Source organism: Dromaius novaehollandiae, chromosome 28, assembly GCF_036370855.1.
Source record: "Dromaius novaehollandiae isolate bDroNov1 chromosome 28, bDroNov1.hap1, whole genome shotgun sequence".
Taxonomy (NCBI): Eukaryota; Metazoa; Chordata; class Aves; order Casuariiformes; family Dromaiidae; genus Dromaius; species Dromaius novaehollandiae.
The window spans coordinates 955,980-978,722 of record NC_088125.1 but is presented as its reverse complement, the minus strand read 5'-3'; positions in this window follow the sequence as shown (position 1 = coordinate 978,722).

The following is a 22,743-nucleotide window of genomic DNA, read 5'->3' as shown; positions in this document are numbered from 1 at the left end:
ATGGTCCCTGGAGCCACATTTTCTCCTTCCACAGCTAGGGAGCAAGAGCTTGCCTGGGACAGCTGGAGCTGGAGCTGGAGCCAGTGCAGAGCGCGGAGGTGGCTCCAACCCCTTGAGCACTGCCCAGGCCCATGGGCTTGGAAAATACACACACCCAAGGCCCACACACCCGCACACCAATGGAGGCATGTGGCCCCGAGCCAAGAGGAAATGCACCAGGCCATGGCAGTTTCTGCACAGACATTGCAACCCCAAAGCTCTGCAGCAAGGAGGGACCTCTAGCCAAAACGATCCTAGGCGCTCCACTCCCTCCCACGGCCGGCAGCCACGGCAGGCGTGAGGCAGGCTGCAGTCCACCTGTAAAGACCCTCTCTGGCCTTCACTGTGTCACGGAGATGGGAAGCTGGAAGGCGCCACAGGATCTGCTGCCTCTCCCTGCCCCTGAAAGCTGGCATCCGGTCCGCCTGTGCTACCGCGCAAGAGGTTTGGTCAGCGCTGCTCACCAGCCAAGAGTGGGGCCAGCAGGAAAAGGACCCTCAGGCACCTCCTGCCATTCTGCCAGGTGCTGCGTGGCCTAAAAGAGAGGGAATGCTGCTGTTAGCCAAGCCTACAGTGCGGGCTTTGCTTTGCCGGTGATCCGTTGAGGGGCTCCCTTGCCACCAGGTTCCTCAGCTCAGCAGAGCGGAGAAGCCCAGGGCCTGGGGGCCTTTAGGAAGCTCTGAGCTGCAGCACAGCACCCTGCGGGCACTAAGGCAGTTGAAGACCTCTGGCCTGACACAGGCGTAATCACCCACACGCGTAGTGTCGTGGCCTGACACAGTCTGGTGGCACTGGGCTCTCCCGAGGAGAAGGGGCAGCGCCTTGCCCAGCCAAAGGCTCTGCTGGGCTGCCTGGCTGCCCAGGCTGGAGGGCGGTGCTGCACACAGCCCCAGGGCTCAGGGGCTGTCTGTCGCCACCATGGAAGCCGGGCGGCACACAGGGCTTCTTGCCTTATCCCTCCCTGCTTTTTGGGCCCCGTCACACCCACCTGCCCAACTCGGCTGGCATCTCCTCTAATCCAACTCCGTCACCAGCAGGAGGGAAAAGGTCGCTGTGCGGCAGATCCCCGCAGGCCTCTTCCCAAAGCACTTGCTGGCCTCTGCAAAGCTCCTTGTTTGCAGAGCTACACACGTCTGCAGGCTGGGCTTTTATGGAGGGCAGCTGTTGATGACATCACAAGAGCCAACCGCCAGGGAGGCAAGGTGTTGCCCATGATGACCTCAGAGGGGGGCTTACCCAGGAGGGGGTTGCCACGCAGCCTGAGCGAGAGGAAGCCTGTGTGTTAGCCCCCACCCCAAGCCTGAAGCCTGCCGGCACACCCGCAGAGGAGCCCTGGTTAGCCCAGAGAGCCAGCTCACTTGGTTGCGCGGGCAAGCTGCTGCTGTGCCGTTGCACCCCTCGTCCTCTACCAGGCTGATGTGTCGTGTCATCCTGGGCAGGGCTCAAAGGGCTGAGCGTGAAGCCCTGCTAAGTCAGAAGGGAGAGTGGCAAGAGCTTTCTCCTCTTGAGACCCACCCGGGCATTGACACGGTACTGCAGCAAGCCAAAGGACATCAGCCAGGTGACCTTGTTGGCCCTGGAAGACATAGCCCCGCCTCTGCTAGGAAAGCAAGAGTAGAGCGGTCAGCTTGCTGGCACAAAGGCAGATGTCTCTTCCCCTAGCTACAGCGGGGGTGAGGGGCACAGGCTCCCTCAGCAGCCCACTGATGGGCACCCAAAGGGGAGCTCCAGGGTCAGCTCTGTGCGTTGCAGAAATGCAAGCAACCATTGAGCAAGAGCAGGGGCCAGGACTGGAGACGGGGACAGCTGCAGGCCAGCTCCCGCAAGGAGTGGGCCTGAGCTTCAGTCAGGCTCCTGGGCCAGTGGGTGGAGGTGCCAGGGCAGGCCGCTCAGGGGAACTAAGCCCTCCTTAGTGCACGCCGGGCCCTGACGGTCCAGGCCGCGGTCTGTAGCCTTTGCACTTCTCTGCTGCGGCCTCTGCGGTTTGTCAGCGCCTCCCTTGACCTGGCAGATTCAAAACTGGATGCAGGCGAGCCCTAGCAAGTGCCGAGTGTCTTCCACACATTCCTCCATCTGCTCGCTCTACAGCAGCTGACGCAGCCGCACACACGCTTGGCCTTTGCTGCTGCCGAAGCACATTGCCTGCTCATGGTTAGCTTGCTGTGTGCCAGGACCCCCGGGGCCTTTTGTGCAGCACGACACCGCAGCCCATCAGGCCCCAGCACATGCTGCTGCCGCCGCCGCTGCTGCTGCTGTTGCTTGCGGTCTGGCCATGCCTGGGGCCAACCTTTGCATTGATCGTTGCCAAGGCTGAAGCAGTTCCGCGTGGCACAGCCTGCTGAGGTCTTGCTGAGTAGTGGCTCTTCCTTCGGCATAGCTAACTCTCCTCACACTTGCTGAGGGCTCAGTCGATCCCCACGCTGAGGTGGTTTAGGAAGGTATTGAGCAGTATCAGAGGCAGGCAGGCCCCCGGAGGAACTCTGCTTGGGAGCAGCTGCCCATTGGACTTGGAGGCATGAAGCAGCAGCAGCCTTGCAGCTTGGTGCTGTGGCCAGTGCCCATGCAGCTTGTGGTGCCCCTGCCCAGCGCAGCTCTTGCCAGCTTGTCAGCACCTTGTCTGCCAGGTGCTCACGCCAGCATCTGTTCCGGCTCTTTGTCCAGCTGGTCCCTAAGCTCCTCGTTGTCACCTGGGTGCTCCTCAGAGCAGCGGGCTCTCTAGGCAGAGCAGGCCTAGCATGGCTGCCTGGGTTCCCATGCTGCCTTTGCTCTGTCCCCCCACCCACCGAATCACAGAACCACAGAATGGTTGAGGTTGGCAGGGACCTCTGGAGGTCACCTAGTCCAAGCCCCTGGCTCCAGCAGGGTCACCTAGAGCATGCTGGCCAGGATGGTGTCCAGACGGCTTTTGAAGATCTCCAAGGAGGGAGAGTGCACGAGCTCTCTGGGCAATCTAAGGGTAGCCTGTGATGGTCTCTTTCCTCCAATTTTCCAGCATCACTTCAAATTCTGAATTTGCTCTCCAAGTTGCTTTCAGAGCCTACCAGAGTAATGTCAGGTCATCTGCAAAGAGACCACTCCATCCCCTCAGTCCTTAATGGGACTGCTTAGCAGGACTGTACCCGGGACAAGGCTCTGCAGAGCCCCACTAGACGGAGGTTTCCGTTTGGCCAGCAAGTGCCTCCTCCTGGACACCCTGGGCTCAAAAAGGCGGCTTTGGGGAGACATTTGCTTCACTTGAGCGTCACAGAAGACCTGGGAAGGCCACCAACGCATATGACTTGAATCTACCTTCCAAGAGGTGATTTTGCATGAAAATCAACACCCAAGAAATATTAGAATGTTTTTCATGTGTAGATATATACTTTGCTATTTCACCCAAAAGAAAGAGAATAATCAGGGGAAAAGATGGAAAACGTAGCCCCAGTTCCTCGGAATGTCGACTAGAGGTTGCAAATATGCTCTGTCACTCTTCCATGTTATTCCACATGAAGACCCACTCATCCCAAAGCTGAAAGAGCAACCGTGGGGTTCACTGGGGTCCATTCCTTGGAAAGAATTAGTCACAAAGGACTTCACGAGCAGAGAAGTGGCTGGCTTGGGAGGCAGAAGCCTAGAGAAGCAAACATGCTTGTGCTGGAAACACAGTGACACGCTCGGAAGGCACATGAGGATCAGCGATTCCTTTGATTGGAAAAGACCAGTTTCCTCATCTCTGGACTCTGCAACAGGGACAGAGACCCGTGAGAGGATGCCAGGGAACTCCTGGCATCACTCACAAAGGCAGGAAACCCGGAGGCCTGCACCGACTTTAGGAACTCGGGGGCTATTGTCTGGGTTGTTTCATGGCCAAAGCGGGTGGTGGCCATAGGAGTCATGTTGGTGAGGCCGCGGCGGTGAAGTCACAGAGATGCAGGCAGCCCATGTCCCTTGGTCTCACAACACAAGCACAGGCAGTGACAGCAACCCCTCTCTGGCAGCCTGCAGCCAGAAGCACAGCAGAGAGACTATAGACCTGCGCAGAAGCAGGACTAAGAAAATTAGGGGCAAGGGGATGCAGGTGGTCAACAACACGGAGCAGCTCCCCAGTGGGACAAGTTAAACACACCTGAGCCCTCTAGCTTGGGAAAGAGAGGCCCGAAGCCACCACAGAGACACCAGTGTCTGAGGTCATGAGAAGGTGAAGGGACAAGGTGAGGAGGGACCACCAGCTCCCATGACACCAGAGCGCAGGGGCATCCCGTGGAGCAACCAGGCAGGAATTTTACACTGGAATACAAGGAACTCTCGTCACACAGCACCCAGGGAAATTGCTGAACTCCCTGCCCTAGGATCCCAGACATGGACAAGGAGGAATGGCTTCATAAAGCGATGAGATCGCCCTGCGCTATTAACACAAAAGGGCACTAAACCACAGCATTGGGATTGGGGTGGGAAGTACCAGAGGAGATGGGGTCCTCGGAAAGAAAAGAGCCACCCAAACCCAGACCCAAGACATCAGCGCCCCACAGGCACCATCAAGGTCACGCTGCAGCTACGGCCAGACATCACAGCAAATCCTGTCAGCAAGGGATTCTTTTTTCTTTTTTTTTGGTTTTTAACATCTCCCATTTCTGCCTCTGTTTCCAGGCTCTCTGCAGCTGCCTTAGACCCCTTTTAGCCACCACGACCTCTGGCAATCGCCTTTGCAGGGTCTAGGGCAGTAGAAATGTGGCACATCCCTTTTATCGCAGTTGGGTTAGAATAGCCAGCTCTAATTAATGTCCATCACATAGCAGTCACCAAAGCACTCAATACATGGGAATAATATGATGTTGTTATAAGACAACCCTGGAAGCTCAGAAAGAATGGTCCTGCTGTTTAAACTGGGCAGATTAGGATAACCCCTATCTCTATTTTCTGAAAAGAAGCATTCTTGAATCAAGGGCATCCTAGAACTGCTAAAGCCCTAAGAGAAACATTAAATCAAAACGTTTTACTTCTAGGTACGTATTGCCAATTTGGCAAAAGAATTGGAGGTCCATGTATCCCTAACTGAACTGTCCTCATTATACTACAAAAAATCACGCCCATAGGTCCAAAAGACCCATGCGCAGGTGAAGACCCCTCCCCTGAGCATGCGTAGTACTAAAATGGTGTGTAAGCAAAATTGTAATTGTATGTAAATCATTAACGAATCAGTGTAAAAGGGAAAGTTGCAAACTTTGCAATTTGTTTGTATAGATGCTCCTTGAGAAGCCGGGGTGGGGGTGTGCTTGATCTGTGGGAAACCACCGAGCACCCAGGCTTGCGCAACTCTGAAATAAAGCAGCAAATGTCTCTCCTGAGTGTGTAATTATTGGCTTACTGCACACCGGGCAACAAATCCGCTTTTTGGACAACAGTGTCAGTGGGTAGAACAGTTCCGAGACACTTGGCCTTTGTGCCATATTACTCGGAAATAACACCAAAAGGGCCTTCTTACAGTCCTGGCTGCCAAACGGCCCCGGGGCCGTAGGGGACCATCAGTCAGGGCTCTGGCTGCAGCCCCCAGTGCTGCCCAGCATCTCCCCTGCAGGCCCCGGGGCATCCAGGGATGGGGGAGGGAAGGAGGGAGAGGCAGGGAGAGAGGAAGAGAAGGGCAGAGGGAGGGAGGGAGGAAAAGAGGGAGGAAGGAAGAGAAGGAGGGAGGGAGGGAGAGGGAGGAGCAGAGGAGGCCAGGGCAGCCCTGGGAGCCCAAGGGCCACTGTTGCTAGGCAGCACGGGGGGAGGGGGGGCACGAGGAGGCCACATGACCTGCAGCTGGTGCTGTTGCCAGGCAACACTGGGTGGGGCAGCAACAGGCACTGGGGGAGGTGTTGGGAGGTGGTTGGAGCTGGGCTGGGGCAGCCATGGTGGGGCTGCGTGTGGGGCTGGGAGCTTCAGGGAGCCAGGCCCTCCACGGCCCTGGCCCTGCTGCCCCCGGTGGTGTGGGGGCTCGGAGGAGCTGGGCCCGCACCCAGGCCCCGCACACAGCGGCTGCCGGCAGGAAGGGACGACCAAAGGCCCTGCATGGGCGCTGGAGGCCGGACCCGGCTCCTCACAGCGCCTCTGGTGCTGACGCGGCTCTTCGGGGCAGAGCTGGGGCCCTTCACGTGCCTAGAAAGTAGGAGGCATGGGGAAGCATGACACTGAGACCCTCCAGCTGGCTCTGAGCAAGAGTTGCCTCAGGAATGGACAAAAATATGCCTGCTGTGTTTTTCATGTGTGTTTCGAAGTGGCAGATAGGGCTTACTTGCCTCAAACTTTGTGCCAGTGCACTAAGAGAAGACTTGCAGTTTGCCTAATCCCAGTGTGAGGCCAGAGCCAGAGCCTCTGTGTCATCTCAGCCAGTGTTCTCTCTAAAAGACGTTCAGCTGTTTGCAAGAGCATTTACCTGTGTGATTTGCAGAGCAGTTCCCCAATATTGCAGGTGTTTAACAGCGACCTCTATATTTATACGTAGCTGGTTCAGTTTCAAAATGTTTATGCTGAGAAAGGAGCTCAGTAAGATGAAGCTGTCATTAATAAGGAGATGAAGAGGACTCCATAGATCACATACAAAAATGCAGCTGTGCAAAAGGGACAGCCATATATGATGTAATGCTCAGTGGTGCAAATGTAGCCTCCTTTTAATGAGCAGTGCTTCTTTGTGAATAGTTGTATTTGTATTGCCTGTTTATTTGCAGAGTTTTTGACTTGATTGTATCTTGAGTAGCGCAAGTTGAGTATTCAGGAGGGTCCTGAAGCCAGCTGCCCTAGCCGCTCTCCCTCTCATCTACTCACTGCAGAGCACTGTCTCTGGCAGTGCTTACAGAAGGTCTCTTGTCTCGTGGCTCAGCTGGTAGTTCTGCCTTGCCATCACCCCATGAACCTGCACTCGATAAATACACGTGTACTGGGGGTTGCCCCAGTTGCTCTGCACCTGGAATTTGATATACTGGAAGGCTCTGGGAAGCTGCTTCTGCAAAGGAAACGGGGGGAGCCGTCATTCCTCAGGTGTAAGGAGCAACAGCACAGCAACGTAGCTTCCTTTGCCAGCGCTAGCCCTGCTGGGGAACAAACTGGAGCCCTGACAAAGGAGGCAGCCAGGGTTGCTATGCCAGAGCCACAAGGCACAGGATGCTTTGGCTCATCCTCCGCACTCTGTGGTCCAAGCCCTTGCAGGCAAAGCTCAGTTTGCCCCTCGCGTCGTGCCCACACGCACTCACAGTACCTTCAGGCGGAAGGTCTGAACAGCCTCTTGGTCCACGTCAAATACAAAGAGCCCCAGGAGAGTTTCTTCTGCTGCTTCCTCATCCACGCCCTCAAAGGCAACCGACAAGGGCAGCAGGTCAGGCTCAAGCAGAGCCGGAGGAAAAGTGCCCGCTGCGTCCGACTCGGGGAAGCCTGCCTCATGTCCCACCCCTCTAGCACTAGTCTGGAAGAGGTCAGTGTGGATGTGGCTCAGGCTCTTTTGAGCAAGCGCTCCAAGACCCTGGGCCAGAAAGCACAAAGCAAGCCGCAGAGGCATACCACCACCGTGGGCCCCCACATACGCCATGCAGGGACGCTCTGCTCTGCAGCAACCAGCCCACGCTTCTCTGAGAGAAGGCGCCAGGAGAAACAAGGCTCCCTCGCAGCTTTCTGCCCTGGCCAGCTTCCCTGCCCACCCGCCACGCTGGGGCAAGGCTGAGGCTTACGGAGACAGCAAAGTCTTTGGGGGCGCTGCTGACTTCCCCGGAAGGAGAGACCGCCTTGGAGATGTGCTCCACGGTGACGGCCATGGGCCAGATCTGCTCAGGCAGCCGAATGACCACTTGGCCCTCCGCTCCTTGGAAAGCCCAGCACTGTCCAGGGGAAGTGTGCGGCTGAAACCAGAAAGCAGCCACCCTCAGTGGCAAGGCACTCCAGGAGCCCAGCGGACTGGCTGCTTTGCCAGCAGCACAGCCCTGGCTCAGTCTGTTGGCTGGCTTTCTGCATGGAAGGGCACCCAAGTGGATGAAAGGGACAGGAGGGGACTTGCCACCTTGCTTTCAGAAGACGGAAATCTTCCTTACAAAACATCTAGGCTCACCTGCCTTTCCCAAATCTCGCTCTGATTTTGCACAGCATTCAGAGACAGGGCGGGGCTGCCTAGGGGAGGTCACCCCGTGAGCCTTCAAAGAGTGTGCGGGAGGGACGAGCCCCCTTCCTCCAACTCGGCAGATCCCGCCAGGCTTGGGGGCCTGGAGGAGGTTCTGTCCTTGCCTGAGTGGCTTGTCAGGCTCCCCCCAACTTCCACTCTCTCTGGAAAGGGGCCGTGGGAGTTGAGGTGGGAAAATGCAGCTGCCAAGGACAAAGGTGCCCAGCACACTGCGGCCAGGGGTTGTGGGCAGGTGGCTGCTGTTGGGTTCAGCTCCATTCCCCTCCAGACGGCAGGGCAGCACTGTGGGGAAGCGCAGGGGATCGTCAGGAAGAGGCTGAGCCCTGTGGGGCTGCGCGAGGCTGCTGCTGTGAGGGGAGGTGTTTGGGGCTTGGAGGCTCAACTTGAAAGCAAGCAACTGCCTCAGAAGTCATGCTGCCTGTGCTATTACCTGCAGAATAGTATCCGGAGGATTGGCCACGGCAAAGAAGGCGAGACAAAGCCAGCAAGCCTCACTGCCTCGCCCACCATAAGTCCGGGATGTTCTCTCTGCATCGATGGTGGCCCCTGAAAGGCACATGCAAAGCAGCTGCCTCAGACAGGCCAGAGGCTAGGAGCAGCAGGGAGCCAGCAGGTATTTCTCAGGCTGCAAGCCCAGCTGGGCAGACTTGGTGGGAGGGCCATACGCCAGCGGAGGGCCAGCAGACTTTGCGTAGGCATACCTGTGGTTTTCAGAGCCCAGTCCACCGTCTGCAGGTACTTTGCCTCTATCTTCTCAAGGGCTGCCCGTGTCAAGTTGAGAAGGGGCTGGGAAAAGCATTGCAAAGGCAGAGACGGAAAGCAACAGGGAGAATGACACAAACTCATCACGGGGCACTTCTGCATGAAGACTGAGTGCTTGCACAGAGCAAAGGGGAGACTCGGGGTCAGTCCACCAAAGGCAAGACTTGTTGGAAAAGGCACCACACCTTCTGGTCAGCGCTTTCTGACAAGTCAAGCAAGGACTCGGGGAGAACACCAGTCTCAGGAGCCACCGTGCAGACCTGGCTCAGGTCAGCACTGCCCCAAGCAACCCTGAGAGCCAGGTTTGCGCTGGGCAGCAAGAGGACAGAGCACACGCTGCAAAGGGCCAAGAGGAAGCAGCAGGAGACAGCCTCCAACTGAGAGCAAGGTCTTTGATCAAATGCCAGCCACTTTACCCCTCTCTTCTCCTCAGCCATCGCCCTCTCCTCCAAGACTTCTGCTATGGAGTGCAGGATGGCCTCATTTGCAGCAGCCAGCTCTGCTCGCAGGTGAGCCACCTGCTCTTCCAGGAGCTCCCGCTCATGGATCTTCTCCTTCAGCAAGGGCAGGGAGTTGCTGCAGACAAAGGGAAAGCAGATGTGGTGCAAGAGCTGAGCAGCCCCTGCAGGCAGTCCCGAGTAGGGTGCCACAGTCTTGCCCCCATCCTCTTCCCTCCCTCACAAGAGCAGAGGCTTCCCTTCCCCTCCACGTTTAGCACAAGGCAAAGGCTGGCGCCCTGGATGCTTTGCCACTCAGTGAGTTCCATGGGAAGGAAGCCCTCTTACCTGAGCGTTGTGAGCTCTGTTTCTGGCACCCCAGCCTTCTCCTGAAACACAAAGGCCCTCCCTGAGAGGAAGCCCAAGGAGCTGCATGGGGGCTTCCCACAGGACACTTCCCCAGGAAGAGCAGGTGGCAGTTGCTGCTGCTTTCTATCCATTTGGAGCAAGCCAGAGGATGTCGGGCCTTTTTCCAGCCACTGTCTTTGGGAAGTCCATTTCCTGTCTGTGCATTTGCAGACTCCAGGAGCTAAGGCAGGAGCAAAGCCACCTCCTGCCCAAGTGCTCCTTCCTGCAGCCTGCCAACCTGCAGTGCTCCCTCAGGGAGCTCTCAGGGTCAAAGCTCATTCAGCAGCTACAGAAAGTGAAGGACAAGCACAAGCGTGTCCCCCCCACACCCCCTCACATCTCTGTGAGGATGAGCCCTGGGCATCTGGACAGGATTCCCAACTTTTGCAGGGGAGGCAGGAGCTCCGAGCTATGGCCTCGGCCAGAGTTTGCTTTCCCCCAGCAAGAGGCACCTACCTGCAGCGCTTCCTCTTGCCACTTGCTCTCGGAGAGCAGCAAGCCCCAGCAGTAAAGTGCAGCTGCAAGTCACCACAGCAAGAGACAGTTATCCTAAGAGGCTTTCTAATGGTCCCTGGAGCCACATTTTCTCCTTCCACAGCTAGGGAGCAAGAGCTTGCCTGGGACAGCTGGAGCTGGAGCTGGAGCCAGTGCAGAGCGCGGAGGTGGCTCCAACCCCTTGAGCACTGCCCAGGCCCATGGGCTTGGAAAATACACACACCCAAGGCCCACACACCCGCACACCAATGAAGGCATGTGGCCCCAAGCCAAGAGGAAATGCACCAGGCCATGGCAGTTTCTGCACAGACATTGCAACCCCAAAGCTCTGCAGCAAGGAGGGACCTCTAGCCAAAACGATCCTAGGCACTCCACTCCCTCCCACGGCCGGCAGCCACGGCAGGCGTGAGGCAGGCTGCAGTCCACCTGTAAAGACCCTCTCTGGCCTTCACTGTGTCACGGAGATGGGAAGCTGGAAGGCGCCACAGGATCTGCTGCCTCTCCCTGCCCCGAAAGCTGGCATCCGGTCCACCTGTGCTACCGCGCAAGAGCTTTGGTCAGCGCTGCTCACCAGCCAAGAGTGGGGCCAGCAGGAAAAGGACCCTCAGGCACCTCCTGCCATTCCGCCAGGTGCTGCGTGGCCTAAAAGAGAGGGAATGCTGCTGTTAGCCAAGCCTACAGTGCGGGCTTTGCTTTGCCGGTGATCCGTTGAGGGGCTCCCTTGCCACCAGGTTCCTCAGCTCAGCAGAGCGGAGAAGCCCAGGGCCTGGGGGCCTTTAGGAAGCTCTGAGCTGCAGCACAGCACCCTGCGGGCACTAAGGCAGTTGAAGACCTCTGGCCTGACACAGGCATAATCACCCACATGCGTAGTGTCGTGGCCTGACACAGTCTGGTGGCACTGGGCTCTCCCGAGGAGAAGGGGCAGCGCCTTGCCCAGCCAAAGGCTCTGCTGGGCTGCCTGGCTGCCCAGGCTGGAGGGCAGTGCTGCACACAGCCCCAGGGCTCAGGGGCTGTCTGTCGCCACCATGGAAGCCGGGCGGCACACAGGGCTTCTTGCCTTATCCCTCCCTGCTTTTTGGGCCCCGTCACACCCACCTGCCCAACTCGGCTGGCATCTCCTCTAATCCAACTCCGTCACCAGCAGGAGGGAAAAGGTCGCTGTGCGGCAAATCCCCGCAGGCCTCTTCCCAAAGCACTTGCTGGCCTCTGCAAAGCTCCTTGTTTGCAGAGCTACACACGTCTGCAGGCTGGGCTTTTATGGAGGGCAGCTGTTGATGACGTCACAAGAGCCAACCGCCAGGGAGGCAAGGTGTTGCCCATGATGACCTCAGAGGGGGGCTTACCCAGGAGGGGGTTGCCACACAGCCTGAGCGAGAGGAAGCCTGTGTGTTAGCCCCCACCCCAAGCCTGAAGCCTGCCGGCACACCCGCAGAGGAGCCCTGGTTAGCCCAGAGAGCCAGCTCACTTGGTTGCGCGGGCAAGCTGCTGCTGTGCCGTTGCACCCCTCGTCCTCTACCAGGCTGATGTGTCGTGTCATCCTGGGCAGGGCTCAAAGGGCTGAGCGTGAAGCCCTGCTAAGTCAGAAGGGAGAGTGGCAAGAGCTTTCTCCTCTTGAGACCCACCCGGGCATTGACACGGTACTGCAGCAAGCCAAAGGACATCAGCCAGGTGACCTTGTTGGCCCTGGAAGACATAGCCCCGCCTCTGCTAGGAAAGCAAGAGTAGAGCGGTCAGCTTGCTGGCACAAAGGCAGATGTCTCTTCCCCTAGGTACACCTGCACCCACACGGAACAGCGGGGGTGAGGGGCACAGGCTCCCTCAGCAGCCCACTGATGGGCACCCAAAGGGGAGCTACTGGGTCAGCTCTGAGGTGCGTTGCAGAAATGCAAGCAACCATTGAGCAAGAGCAGGGGCCAGGACTGGAGACGGGGACAGCTGCAGGCCAGCTCCCGCAAGGAGTGGGCCTGAGCTTCAGTCAGGCTCCTGGGCCAGTGGGTGGAGGTGCCAGGGCGGGCTGCTCAGGGGAACTAAGCCCTCCTTAGTGCACGCCGGGCCCTGACGGTCCAGGCCGCGGTCTGTAGCCTTTGCACTTCTCTGCTGCGGCCTCTGCGGTTTGTCAACGCCTCCCTTGACCTGGCAGATTCAAAACTGGATGCAGGCGAGCCCTAGCAAGTGCCGAGTGTCTTCCACACATTCCTCCATCTGCTCGCTCTACAGCAGCTGACGCAGCCGCACACACGCTTGGCCTTTGCTGCTGCCGAAGCGCATTGCCTGCTCATGGTTAGCTTGCTGTGTGCCAGGACCCCCGGGGCCTTTTGTGCAGCACGACACCGCAGCCCATCAGGCCCCAGCACATGCTGCTGCTGCTGCTGCTGCTGCTGCTGCTGCTGTTGCTTGCGGTCTGGCCATGCCTGGGGCCAACCTTTGCATTGATCATTGCTAAGGCTGAAGCAGTTCCGCGTGGCACAGCCTGCTGAGGTCTTGCTGAGTAGTGGCTCTTCCTTCGGCATAGCTGACTCTCCTCACACTTGCTGAGGGCTCAGTCGATCCCCACGCTGAGGTGGTTTAGGAAGGTATTGAGCAGTATCAGAGGCAGGCAGGCCCCCGGAGGAACTCTGCTTGGGAGCAGCTGCCCATTGGACTTGGAGGCATGAAGCAGCAGCAGCCTTGCAGCTTGGTGCTGTGGCCAGTGCCCATGCAGCTTGTGGTGCCCCTGCCCAGCGCAGCTCTTGCCAGCTTGTCAGCACCTTGTCTGCCAGGTGCTCACGCCAGCATCTGTTCCGGCTCTTTGTCCAGCTGGTCCCTAGGCTCCTCGTTGTCACCTGGGTGCTCCTCAGAGCAGCGGGCTCTCTAGGCAGAGCAGGCCTAGCATGGCTGCCTGGGTTCCCATGCTGCCTCTGCTCTGTCCCCCCACCCACCGAATCACAGAAGCACAGAATGGTTGAGGTTGGAAGGGACCTCTGGAGATCACCTAGTCCAAGCCCCTGGCTCCAGCAGGGTCACCTAGAGCATGCTGGCCAGGATGGTGTCCAGACGGCTTTTGAAGATCTCCAAGGAGGGAGAGTGCACGAGCTCTCTGGGCAATCTAAGGGTAGCCTGTGATGGTCTCTTTCCTCCAATTTTCCAGCATCACTTCAAATTCTGAATTTGCTCTCCAAGTTGCTTTCAGAGCCTACCAGAGTAATGTCAGGTCATCTGCAAAGAGACCACTCCATCCCCTCAGTCCTTAATGGGACTGCTTAGCAGGACTGTACCCGGGACAAGGCTCTGCAGAGCCCCACTAGACGGAGGTTTCCGTTTGGCCAGCAAGTGCCTCCTCCTGGACACCCTGGGCTCAAAAAGGCGGCTTTGGGGAGACATTTGCTTCACTTGAGCGTCACAGAAGACCTGGGAAGGCCACCAACGCATATGACTTGAATCTACCTTCCAAGAGGTGATTTTGCATGAAAATCAACACCCAAGAAACATTAGAATGTTTTTCATGTGTAGATATATACTTTGCTATTTCACCCAAAAGAAAGAGAATAATCAGGGGAAAAGATGGAAAACGTAGCCCCAGTTCCTCGGAATGTCGACTAGAGGTTGCAAATATGCTCTGTCACTCTTCCATGTTATTCCACATGAAGACCCACTCATCCCAAAGCTGAAAGAGCAACCGTGGGGTTCACTGGGGTCCATTCCTTGGAAAGAATTAGTCACAAAGGACTTCACGAGCAGAGAAGTGGCTGGCTTGGGAGGCAGAAGCCTAGAGAAGCAAACATGCTTGTGCTGGAAACACAGTGACACGCTCGGAAGGCACATGAGGATCAGCGATTCCTTTGATTGGAAAAGACCAGTTTCCTCATCTCTGGACTCTGCAACAGGGACAGAGACCCGTGAGAGGATGCCAGGGAACTCCTGGCATCACTCACAAAGGCAGGAAACCCGGAGGCCTGCACCGACTTTAGGAACTCGGGGGCTATTGTCTGGGTTGTTTCATGGCCAAAGCGGGTGGTGGCCATAGGAGTCATGTTGGTGAGGCCGCGGCGGTGAAGTCACAGAGATGCAGGCAGCCCATGTCCCTTGGTCTCACAACACAAGCACAGGCAGTGACAGCAACCCCTCTCTGGCAGCCTGCAGCCAGAAGCACAGCAGAGAGACTATAGACCTGCGCAGAAGCAGGACTAAGAAAATTAGGGGCAAGGGGATGCAGGTGGTCAACAACATGGAGCAGCTCCCCAGTGGGACAAGTTAAACACACCTGAGCCCTCTAGCTTGGGAAAGAGAGGCCCGAAGCCACCACAGAGACACCAGTGTCTGAGGTCATGAGAAGGTGAAGGGACAAGGTGAGGAGGGACCACCAGCTCCCATGACACCAGAGCGCAGGGGCATCCCGTGGAGCAACCAGGCAGGAATTTTACACTGGAATACAAGGAACTCTCGTCACACAGCACACAGGGAAATTGCTGAACTCCCTGCCCTAGGATCCCAGACATGGACAAGGAGGAATGGCTTCATAAAGCGATGAGATCGCCCTGCGCTATTAACACAAAAGGGCACTAAACCACAGCATTGGGATTGGGGTGGGAAGTACCAGAGGAGATGGGGTCCTCGGAAAGAAAAGAGCCACCCAAACCCAGACCCAAGACATCAGCGCCCCACAGGCACCATCAAGGTCACGCTGCAGCTACGGCCAGACATCACAGCAAATCCTGTCAGCAAGGGTTTCTTTTTTCTTTTTTTTGGTTTTTAACATCTCCCATTTCTGCCTCTGTTTCCAGGCTCTCTGCAGCTGCCTTAGACCCCTTTTAGCCACCACGAACTCTGGCGATCGCCTTTGCATGGTCTAGGGCAGCAGAAATGTGGCACATCCCTTTTATCGCAGTTGGGTTAGAATAGCCAGCTCTAATTAATTAATTAATAAGGAGATGAAGAGGGCTCCATAGATCACATACAAAAATGCAGCTGTGCAAAAGGGACAGCCATATATACTGTAATGCTCAGTGGTGCAAATGTAGCCTCCTTTTAATGAGCAGTGCTTCTTTGTGAATAGTTGTATTTGTATTGCCTGTTTATTTGCAGAGTTTTTGACTTGATTGTATCTTGAGTAGCGCAAGTTGAGTATTCAGGAGGGTCCTGAAGCCAGCTGCCCTAGCCGCTCTCCCTCTCATCTACTCACTGCAGAGCACTGTCTCTGGCAGTGCTTACAGAAGGTCTCTTGTCTCGTGGCTCAGCTGGTAGTTCTGCCTTGCCATCACCCCATGAACCTGCACTCGATAAATACACGTGTACTGGGGGTTGCCCCAGTTGCTCTGCACCTGGAATTTGATATACTGGAAGGCTCTGGGAAGCTGCTTCTGCAAAGGAAACGGGGGGAGCCGTCATTCCTCAGGTGCAAGGAGCAACAGCACAGCAACGTAGCTTCCTTTGCCAGCGCTAGCCCTGCTGGGGAACAAACTGGAGCCCTGACAAAGGAGGCAGCCAGGGTTGCTATGCCAGAGCCACAAGGCACAGGATGCTTTGGCTCATCCTCCGCACTCTGTGGTCCAAGCCCTTGCAGGCAAAGCTCAGTTTGCCCTTCGCGTCGTGCCCACACGCACTCACAGTACCTTCAGGCGGAAGGTCTGAACAGCCTCTTGGTCCACGTCAAATACAAAGAGCCCCAGGAGAGTTTCTTCTGCTGCTTCCTCATCCACGCCCTCAAAGGCAACCGACAAGGGCAGCAGGTCAGGCTCAAGCAGAGCCGGAGGAAAAGTGCCCGCTGCGTCCGACTCGGGGAAGCCTGCCTCATGTCCCACCCCTCTAGCACTAGTCTGGAAGAGGTCAGTGTGGATGTGGCTCAGGCTCTTTTGAGCAAGCGCTCCAAGACCCTGGGCCAGAAAGCACAAAGCAAGCCGCAGAGGCGTAACACCACCGTGGGCCCCCACATACGCCATGCAGGGACGCTCTGCTCTACAGCAACCAGCCCACGCTTCTCTGAGAGAAGGCACCAGGAGAAACAAGGCTCCCTCGCAGCTTTCTGCCCTGGCCAGCTTCCCTGCCCACCCTCCACGCTGGGGCAAGGCTGAGGCTTACGGAGACAGCAAAGTCTTTGGGGGCGCTGCTGACTTCCCTGGAAGGAGAGACCGCCTTGGAGATGTGCTCCACGGTGACGGCCATGGGCCAGATCTGCTCAGGCAGCCGAATGACCACTTGGCCCTCCGCTCCTTGGAAAGCCCAGCACTGTCCAGGGGAAGTGTGCGGCTGAAACCAGAAAGCAGCCACCCTCAGTGGCAAGGCACTCCAGGAGCCCAGCGGACTGGCTGCTTTGCCAGCAGCACAGCCCTGGCTCAGTCTGTTGGCTGGCTTTCTGCATGGAAGGGCACCCCAGTGGATGAAAGGGACAGGAGGGGACTTGCCACCTTGCTTTCAGAAGACGGAAATCTTCCTTACAAAACATCTAGGCTCACCTGCCTTTCCCAAATCCCGCTCTGATTTTGCACAGCATTCAGAGACAGGGCGGGGCTGCCTAGGGGAGGTCACCCTGTGAGCCTTCAAAGAGTGTGCGGGAGGGACGAGCCCCCTTCCTCCAACTCGGCAGATCCCGCCAGGCTTGGGGGCCTGGAGGAGGTTCTGTCCTTGCCTGAGTGGCTTGTCAGGCTCCCCCCAACTTCCACTCTCTCTGGAAAGGGGCCGTGGGAGTTGAGGTGGGAAAATGCAGCTGCCAAGGACAAAGGTGCCCAGCACACTGCGGCCAGGGGTTGTGGGCAGGTGGCTGCTGTTGGGTTCAGCTCCGTTCCCCTCCAGACGGCAGGGCAGCACTGTGGGGAAGCGCAGGGGATCGTCAGGAAGAGGCTGAGCCCTGTGGGGCTGCGCGAGACTGCTGCTGTGAAGGGAGGTGTTTGGGGCTTGGAGGCTCAACTTGAAAGCAAGCAACTGCCTCAGAAGTCATGCTGCCTGTGCTGTTACCTGCAGAATAGTATCCGGAGGGTTGGTCACGGCAAAGAAGGCGAGACAAAGCCAGCAAGCCTCACTGCCTCGCCCACCATAAGTCCGGGATGTTCTCTCTGCATCGATGGTGGCCCCTGAAAGGCACATGCAAAGCAGCTGCCTCAGACAGGCCAGAGGCTAGGAGCAGCAGGGAGCCAGCAGGTATTTCTCAGGCTGCAAGCCCAGCTGGGCAGACTTGGTGGGAGGGCCATACGCCAGCGGAGGGCCAGCAGACTTTGCGTAGGCATACCTGTGGTTTTCAGAGCCCAGTCCACCGTCTGCAGGTACTTTGCCTCTATCTTCTCAAGGGCTGCCCGTGTCAAGTTGAGAAGGGGCTGGGAAAAGCATTGCAAAGGCAGAGACGGAAAGCAACAGGGAGAATGACACAAACTCATCACGGGGCACTTCTGCATGAAGACTGAGTGCTTGCACAGAGCAAAGGGGAGACTTGGGGTCAGTCCACCAAAGGCAAGACTTGTTGGAAAAGGCACCAGACCTTCTGGTCAGCGCTTTCTGACAAGTCAAGCACGGACTCGGGGAGAACACCAGTCTCAGGAGCCACCGTGCAGACCTGGCTCAGGTCAGCACTGCCCCAAGCAGCCCTGAGAGCCAGGTTTGCGCTGGGCAGCAAGAGGACAGAGCACACGCTGCAAAGGGCCAAGAGGAAGCAGCAGGAGACAGCCTCCAACTGAGAGCAAGGTCTTTGATCAAATGGCAGCCACTTTACCCCTCTCTTCTCCTCAGCCATCGCCCTCTCCTCCAAGACTTCTGCTATGGAGTGCAGGATGGCCTCATTTGCAGCAGCCAGCTCTGCTCGCAGGTGAGCCACCTGCTCTTCCAGGAGCTCCCGCTCATGGATCTTCTCCCTCAGCAAGGGCAGGGAGTTGCTGCAGACAAAGGGAAAGCAGATCTGGTGCAAGAGCTGAGCAGCCCCTGCAGGCAGTCCCGAGTAGGGTGCCACAGTCTTGCCCCCATCCTCTTCCCTCCCTCACAAGAACAGAGGCTTCCCTTCCCCTCCACGTTTAGCACAAGGCAAAGGCTGGCACCCTGGATGCTTTGCCACTCAGTGAGTTCCATGGGAAGGAAGCCCTCTTACCTGAGCGTTGTGAGCTCTGTTTCTGGCACCCCAGCCTTCTCCTGAAACACAAAGGCCCTCCCTGAGAGGAAGCCCAAGGAGCTGCATGGGGGCTTCCCACAGGACACTTCCCCAGGAAGAGCAGGTGGCAGTTGCTGCTGCTTTCTATCCATTTGGAGCAAGCCAGAGGATGTCGGGCCTTTTTCCAGCCACTGTCTTTGGGAAGTCCATTTCCTGTCTGTGCATTTGCAGACTCCAGGAGCTAAGGCAGGAGCAAAGCCACCTCCTGCCCAAGTGCTCCTTCCTGCAGCCTGCCAACCTGCAGTGCTCACTCAGGGAGCTCTCAGGGTCAAAGCTCATTCAGCAGCTACAGAAAGTGAAGGACAAGCACAAGCGTGTCCCCCCCACACCCCCCCACATCTCTGTGAGGATGAGCCCTGGGCATCTGGACGGGATTCCCAACTTTTGCAGGGGAGGCAGGAGCTCCGAGCTATGGCCTCGGCCAGAGTTTGCTTTCCCCCAGCAAGAGGCACCTACCTGCAGCGCTTCCTCTTGCCACTTGCTCTCGGAGAGCAGCAAGCCCCAGCAGTAAAGCCCAGCTGCAAGTCACCACAGCAAGAGACAGTTATCCTAAGAGGCTTTCTAATGGTCCCTGGAGCCACATTTTCTCCTTCCACAGCTAGGGAGCAAGAGCTTGCCTGGGACAGCTGGAGCTGGAGCCAGTGCAGAGCGCGGAGGTGGCTCCAACCCCTTGAGCACTGCCCAGGCCCATGGGCTTGGAAAATACACACACCCAAGGCCCACACACCCGCACACCAATGAAGGCATGTGGCCCCGAGCCAAGAGGAAATGCACCAGGCCATGGCAGTTTCTGCACAGACATTGCAACCCCAAAGCTCTGCAGCAAGGAGGGACCTCTAGCCAAAACGCTCCTAGGCGCTCCACTCCCTCCCACGGCCGGCAGCCACGGCAGGCGTGAGGCAGGCTGCAGTCCACCTGTAAAGACCCTCTCTGGCCTTCACTGTGTCACGGAGATGGGAAGCTGGAAGGCGCCACAGGATCTGCTGCCTCTCCCTGCCCCTGAAAGCTGGCATCCGGTCCGCCTGCGCTACCGCGCAAGAGCTTTGGTCAGCGCTGCTCACCAGCCAAGAGTGGGGCCAGCAGGAAAAGGACCCTCAGGCACCTCCTGCCATTCTGCCAGGTGCTGCGTGGCCTAAAAGAGAGGGAATGCTGCTGTTAGCCAAGCCTACAGTGCGGGCTTTGCTTTGCCGGTGATCCGTTGAGGGGCTCCCTTGCCACCAGGTTCCTCAGCTCAGCAGAGCGGAGAAGCCCAGGGCCTGGGGGCCTTTAGGAAGCTCTGAGCTGCAGCACAGCACCCTGCGGGCACTAAGGCAGTTGAAGACCTCTGGCCTGACACAGGCATAATCACCCACACGCGTAGTGTCGTGGCCTGACACAGTCTGGTGGCACTGGGCTCTCCCGAGGAGAAGGGGCAGCGCCTTGCCCAGCCAAAGGCTCTGCTGGGCTGCCTGGCTGCCCAGGCTGGAGGGCGGTGCTGCACACAGCCCCAGGGCTCAGGGGCTGTCTGTCGCCACCATGGAAGCCGGGCGGCACACAGGGCTTCTTGCCTTATCCCTCCCTGCTTTTTGGGCCCCGTCACACCCACCTGCCCAACTCGGCTGGCATCTCCTCTAATCCAACTCCGTCACCAGCAGGAGGGAAAAGGTCGCTGTGCGGCAGATCCCCGCAGGCCTCTTCCCAAAGCACTTGCTGGCCTCTGCAAAGCTCCTTGTTTGCAGAGCTACACACATCTGCAGGCTGGGCTTTTATGGAGGGCAGCTGTTGATGACGTCACAAGAGCCAACCGCCAGGGAGGCAAGGTGTTGCCCATGATGACCTCAGAGGGGGGCTTACCCAGGAGGGGGTTGCCACGCAGCCTGAGCGAGAGGAAGCCTGTGTGTTAGCCCCCACCGCAAGCCTGAAGCCTGCCGGCACACCCGCAGAGGAGCCCTGGTTAGCCCAGAGAGCCAGCTCACTTGGTTGCGCGGGCAAGCTGCTGCTGTGCCGTTGCACCCCTCGTCCTCTACCAGGCTCGTGTGTCGTGTCATCCTGGGCAGGGCTCAAAGGGCTGAGCGTGAAGCCCTGCTAAGTCAGAAGGGAGAGTGGCAAGAGCTTTCTCCTCTTGAGACCCACCCGGGCATTGACACGGTACTGCAGCAAGCCAAAGGACATCAGCCAGGTGACCTTGTTGGCCCTGGAAGACATAGCCCCGCCTCTGCTAGGAAAGCAAGAGTAGAGCGGTCAGCTTGCTGGCACAAAGGCAGATGTCTCTTCCCCTAGGTACACCTGCACCCACACGGAACAGCGGGGGTGAGGGGCACAGGCTCCCTCAGCAGCCCACTGATGGGCACCCAAAGGGGAGCTCCAGGGTCAGCTCTGAGGTGCGTTGCAGAAATGCAAGCAACCATTGAGCAAGAGCAGGGGCCAGGACTGGAGACGGGGACAGCTGCAGGCCAGCTCCCGCAAGGAGTGGGCCTGAGCTTCAGTCAGGCTCCTGGGCCAGTGGGTGGAGGTGCCAGGGCGGGCTGCTCAGGGGAACTAAGCCCTCCTTAGTGCACGCCGGGCCCTGACGGTCCAGGCCGCGGTCTGTAGCCTTTGCACTTCTCTGCTGCGGCCTCTGCGGTTTGTCAACGCCTCCCTTGACCTGGCAGATTCAAAACTGGATGCAGGCGAGCCCTAGCAAGTGCCGAGTGTCTTCCACACATTCCTCCATCTGCTCGCTCTACAGCAGCTGACGCAGCCGCACACACGCTTGGCCTTTGCTGCTGCCGAAGCGCATTGCCTGCTCATGGTTAGCTTGCTGTGTGCCAGGACCCCCGGGGCCTTTTGTGCAGCACGACACCGCAGCCCATCAGGCCCCAGCACATGCTGCTGCTGCTGCTGCTGCTGCTGCTGTTGCTTGCGGTCTGGCCATGCCTGGGGCCAACCTTTGCATTGATCATTGCTAAGGCTGAAGCAGTTCCGCGTGGCACAGCCTGCTGAGGTCTTGCTGAGTAGTGGCTCTTCCTTCAGCATAGCTGACTCTCCTCACACTTGCTGAGGGCTCAGTCGATCCCCACGCTGAGGTGGTTTAGGAAGGTATTGAGCAGTATCAGAGGCAGGCAGGCCCCCGGAGGAACTCTGCTTGGGAGCAGCTGCCCATTGGACTTGGAGGCATGAAGCAGCAGCAGCCTTGCAGCTTGGTGCTGTGGCCAGTGCCCATGCAGCTTGTGGTGCCCCTGCCCAGCGCAGCTCTTGCCAGCTTGTCAGCACCTTGTCTGCCAGGTGCTCACGCCAGCATCTGTTCCGGCTCTTTGTCCAGCTGGTCCCTAGGCTCCTCGTTGTCACCTGGGTGCTCCTCAGAGCAGCGGGCTCTCTAGGCAGAGCAGGCCTAGCATGGCTGCCTGGGTTCCCATGCTGCCTCTGCTCTGTCCCCCCACCCACCGAATCACAGAAGCACAGAATGGTTGAGGTTGGAAGGGACCTCTGGAGATCACCTAGTCCAAGCCCCTGGCTCCAGCAGGGTCACCTAGAGCATGCTGGCCAGGATGGTGTCCAGACGGCTTTTGAAGATCTCCAAGGAGGGAGAGTGCACAAGCTCTCTGGGCAATCTAAGGGTAGCCTGTGATGGTCTCTTTCCTCCAATTTTCCAGCATCACTTCAAATTCTGAATTTGCCCTCCAAGTTGCTTTCAGAGCCTACCAGAGTAATGTCAGGTCATCTGCAAAGAGACCACTCCATCCCCTCAGTCCTTAATGGGACTGCTTAGCAGGACTGTACCCGGGACAAGGCTCTGCAGAGCCCCACTAGACGGAGGTTTCCGTTTGGCCAGCAAGTGCCTCCTCCTGGACACCCTGGGCTCAAAAAGGCGGCTTTGGGGAGACATTTGCTTCACTTGAGCGTCACAGAAGACCTGGGAAGGCCACCAACGCATATGACTTGAATCTACCTTCCAAGAGGTGATTTTGCATGAAAATCAACACCCAAGAAACATTAGAATGTTTTTCATGTGTAGATATATACTTTGCTATTTCACCCAAAAGAAAGAGAATAATCAGGGGAAAAGATGGAAAACGTAGCCCCAGTTCCTCGGAATGTCGACTAGAGGTTGCAAATATGCTCTGTCACTGTTCCATGTTATTCCACATGAAGACCCACTCATCCCAAAGCTGAAAGAGCAACCGTGGGGTTCACTGGGGTCCATTCCTTGGAAAGAATTAGTCACAAAGGACTTCACGAGCAGAGAAGTGGCTGGCTTGGGAGGCAGAAGCCTAGAGAAGCAAACATGCTTGTGCTGGAAACACAGTGACACGCTCGGAAGGCACATGAGGATCAGCGATTCCTTTGATTGGAAAAGACCAGTTTCCTCATCTCTGGACTCTGCAACAGGGACAGAGACCCGTGAGAGGATGCCAGGGAAC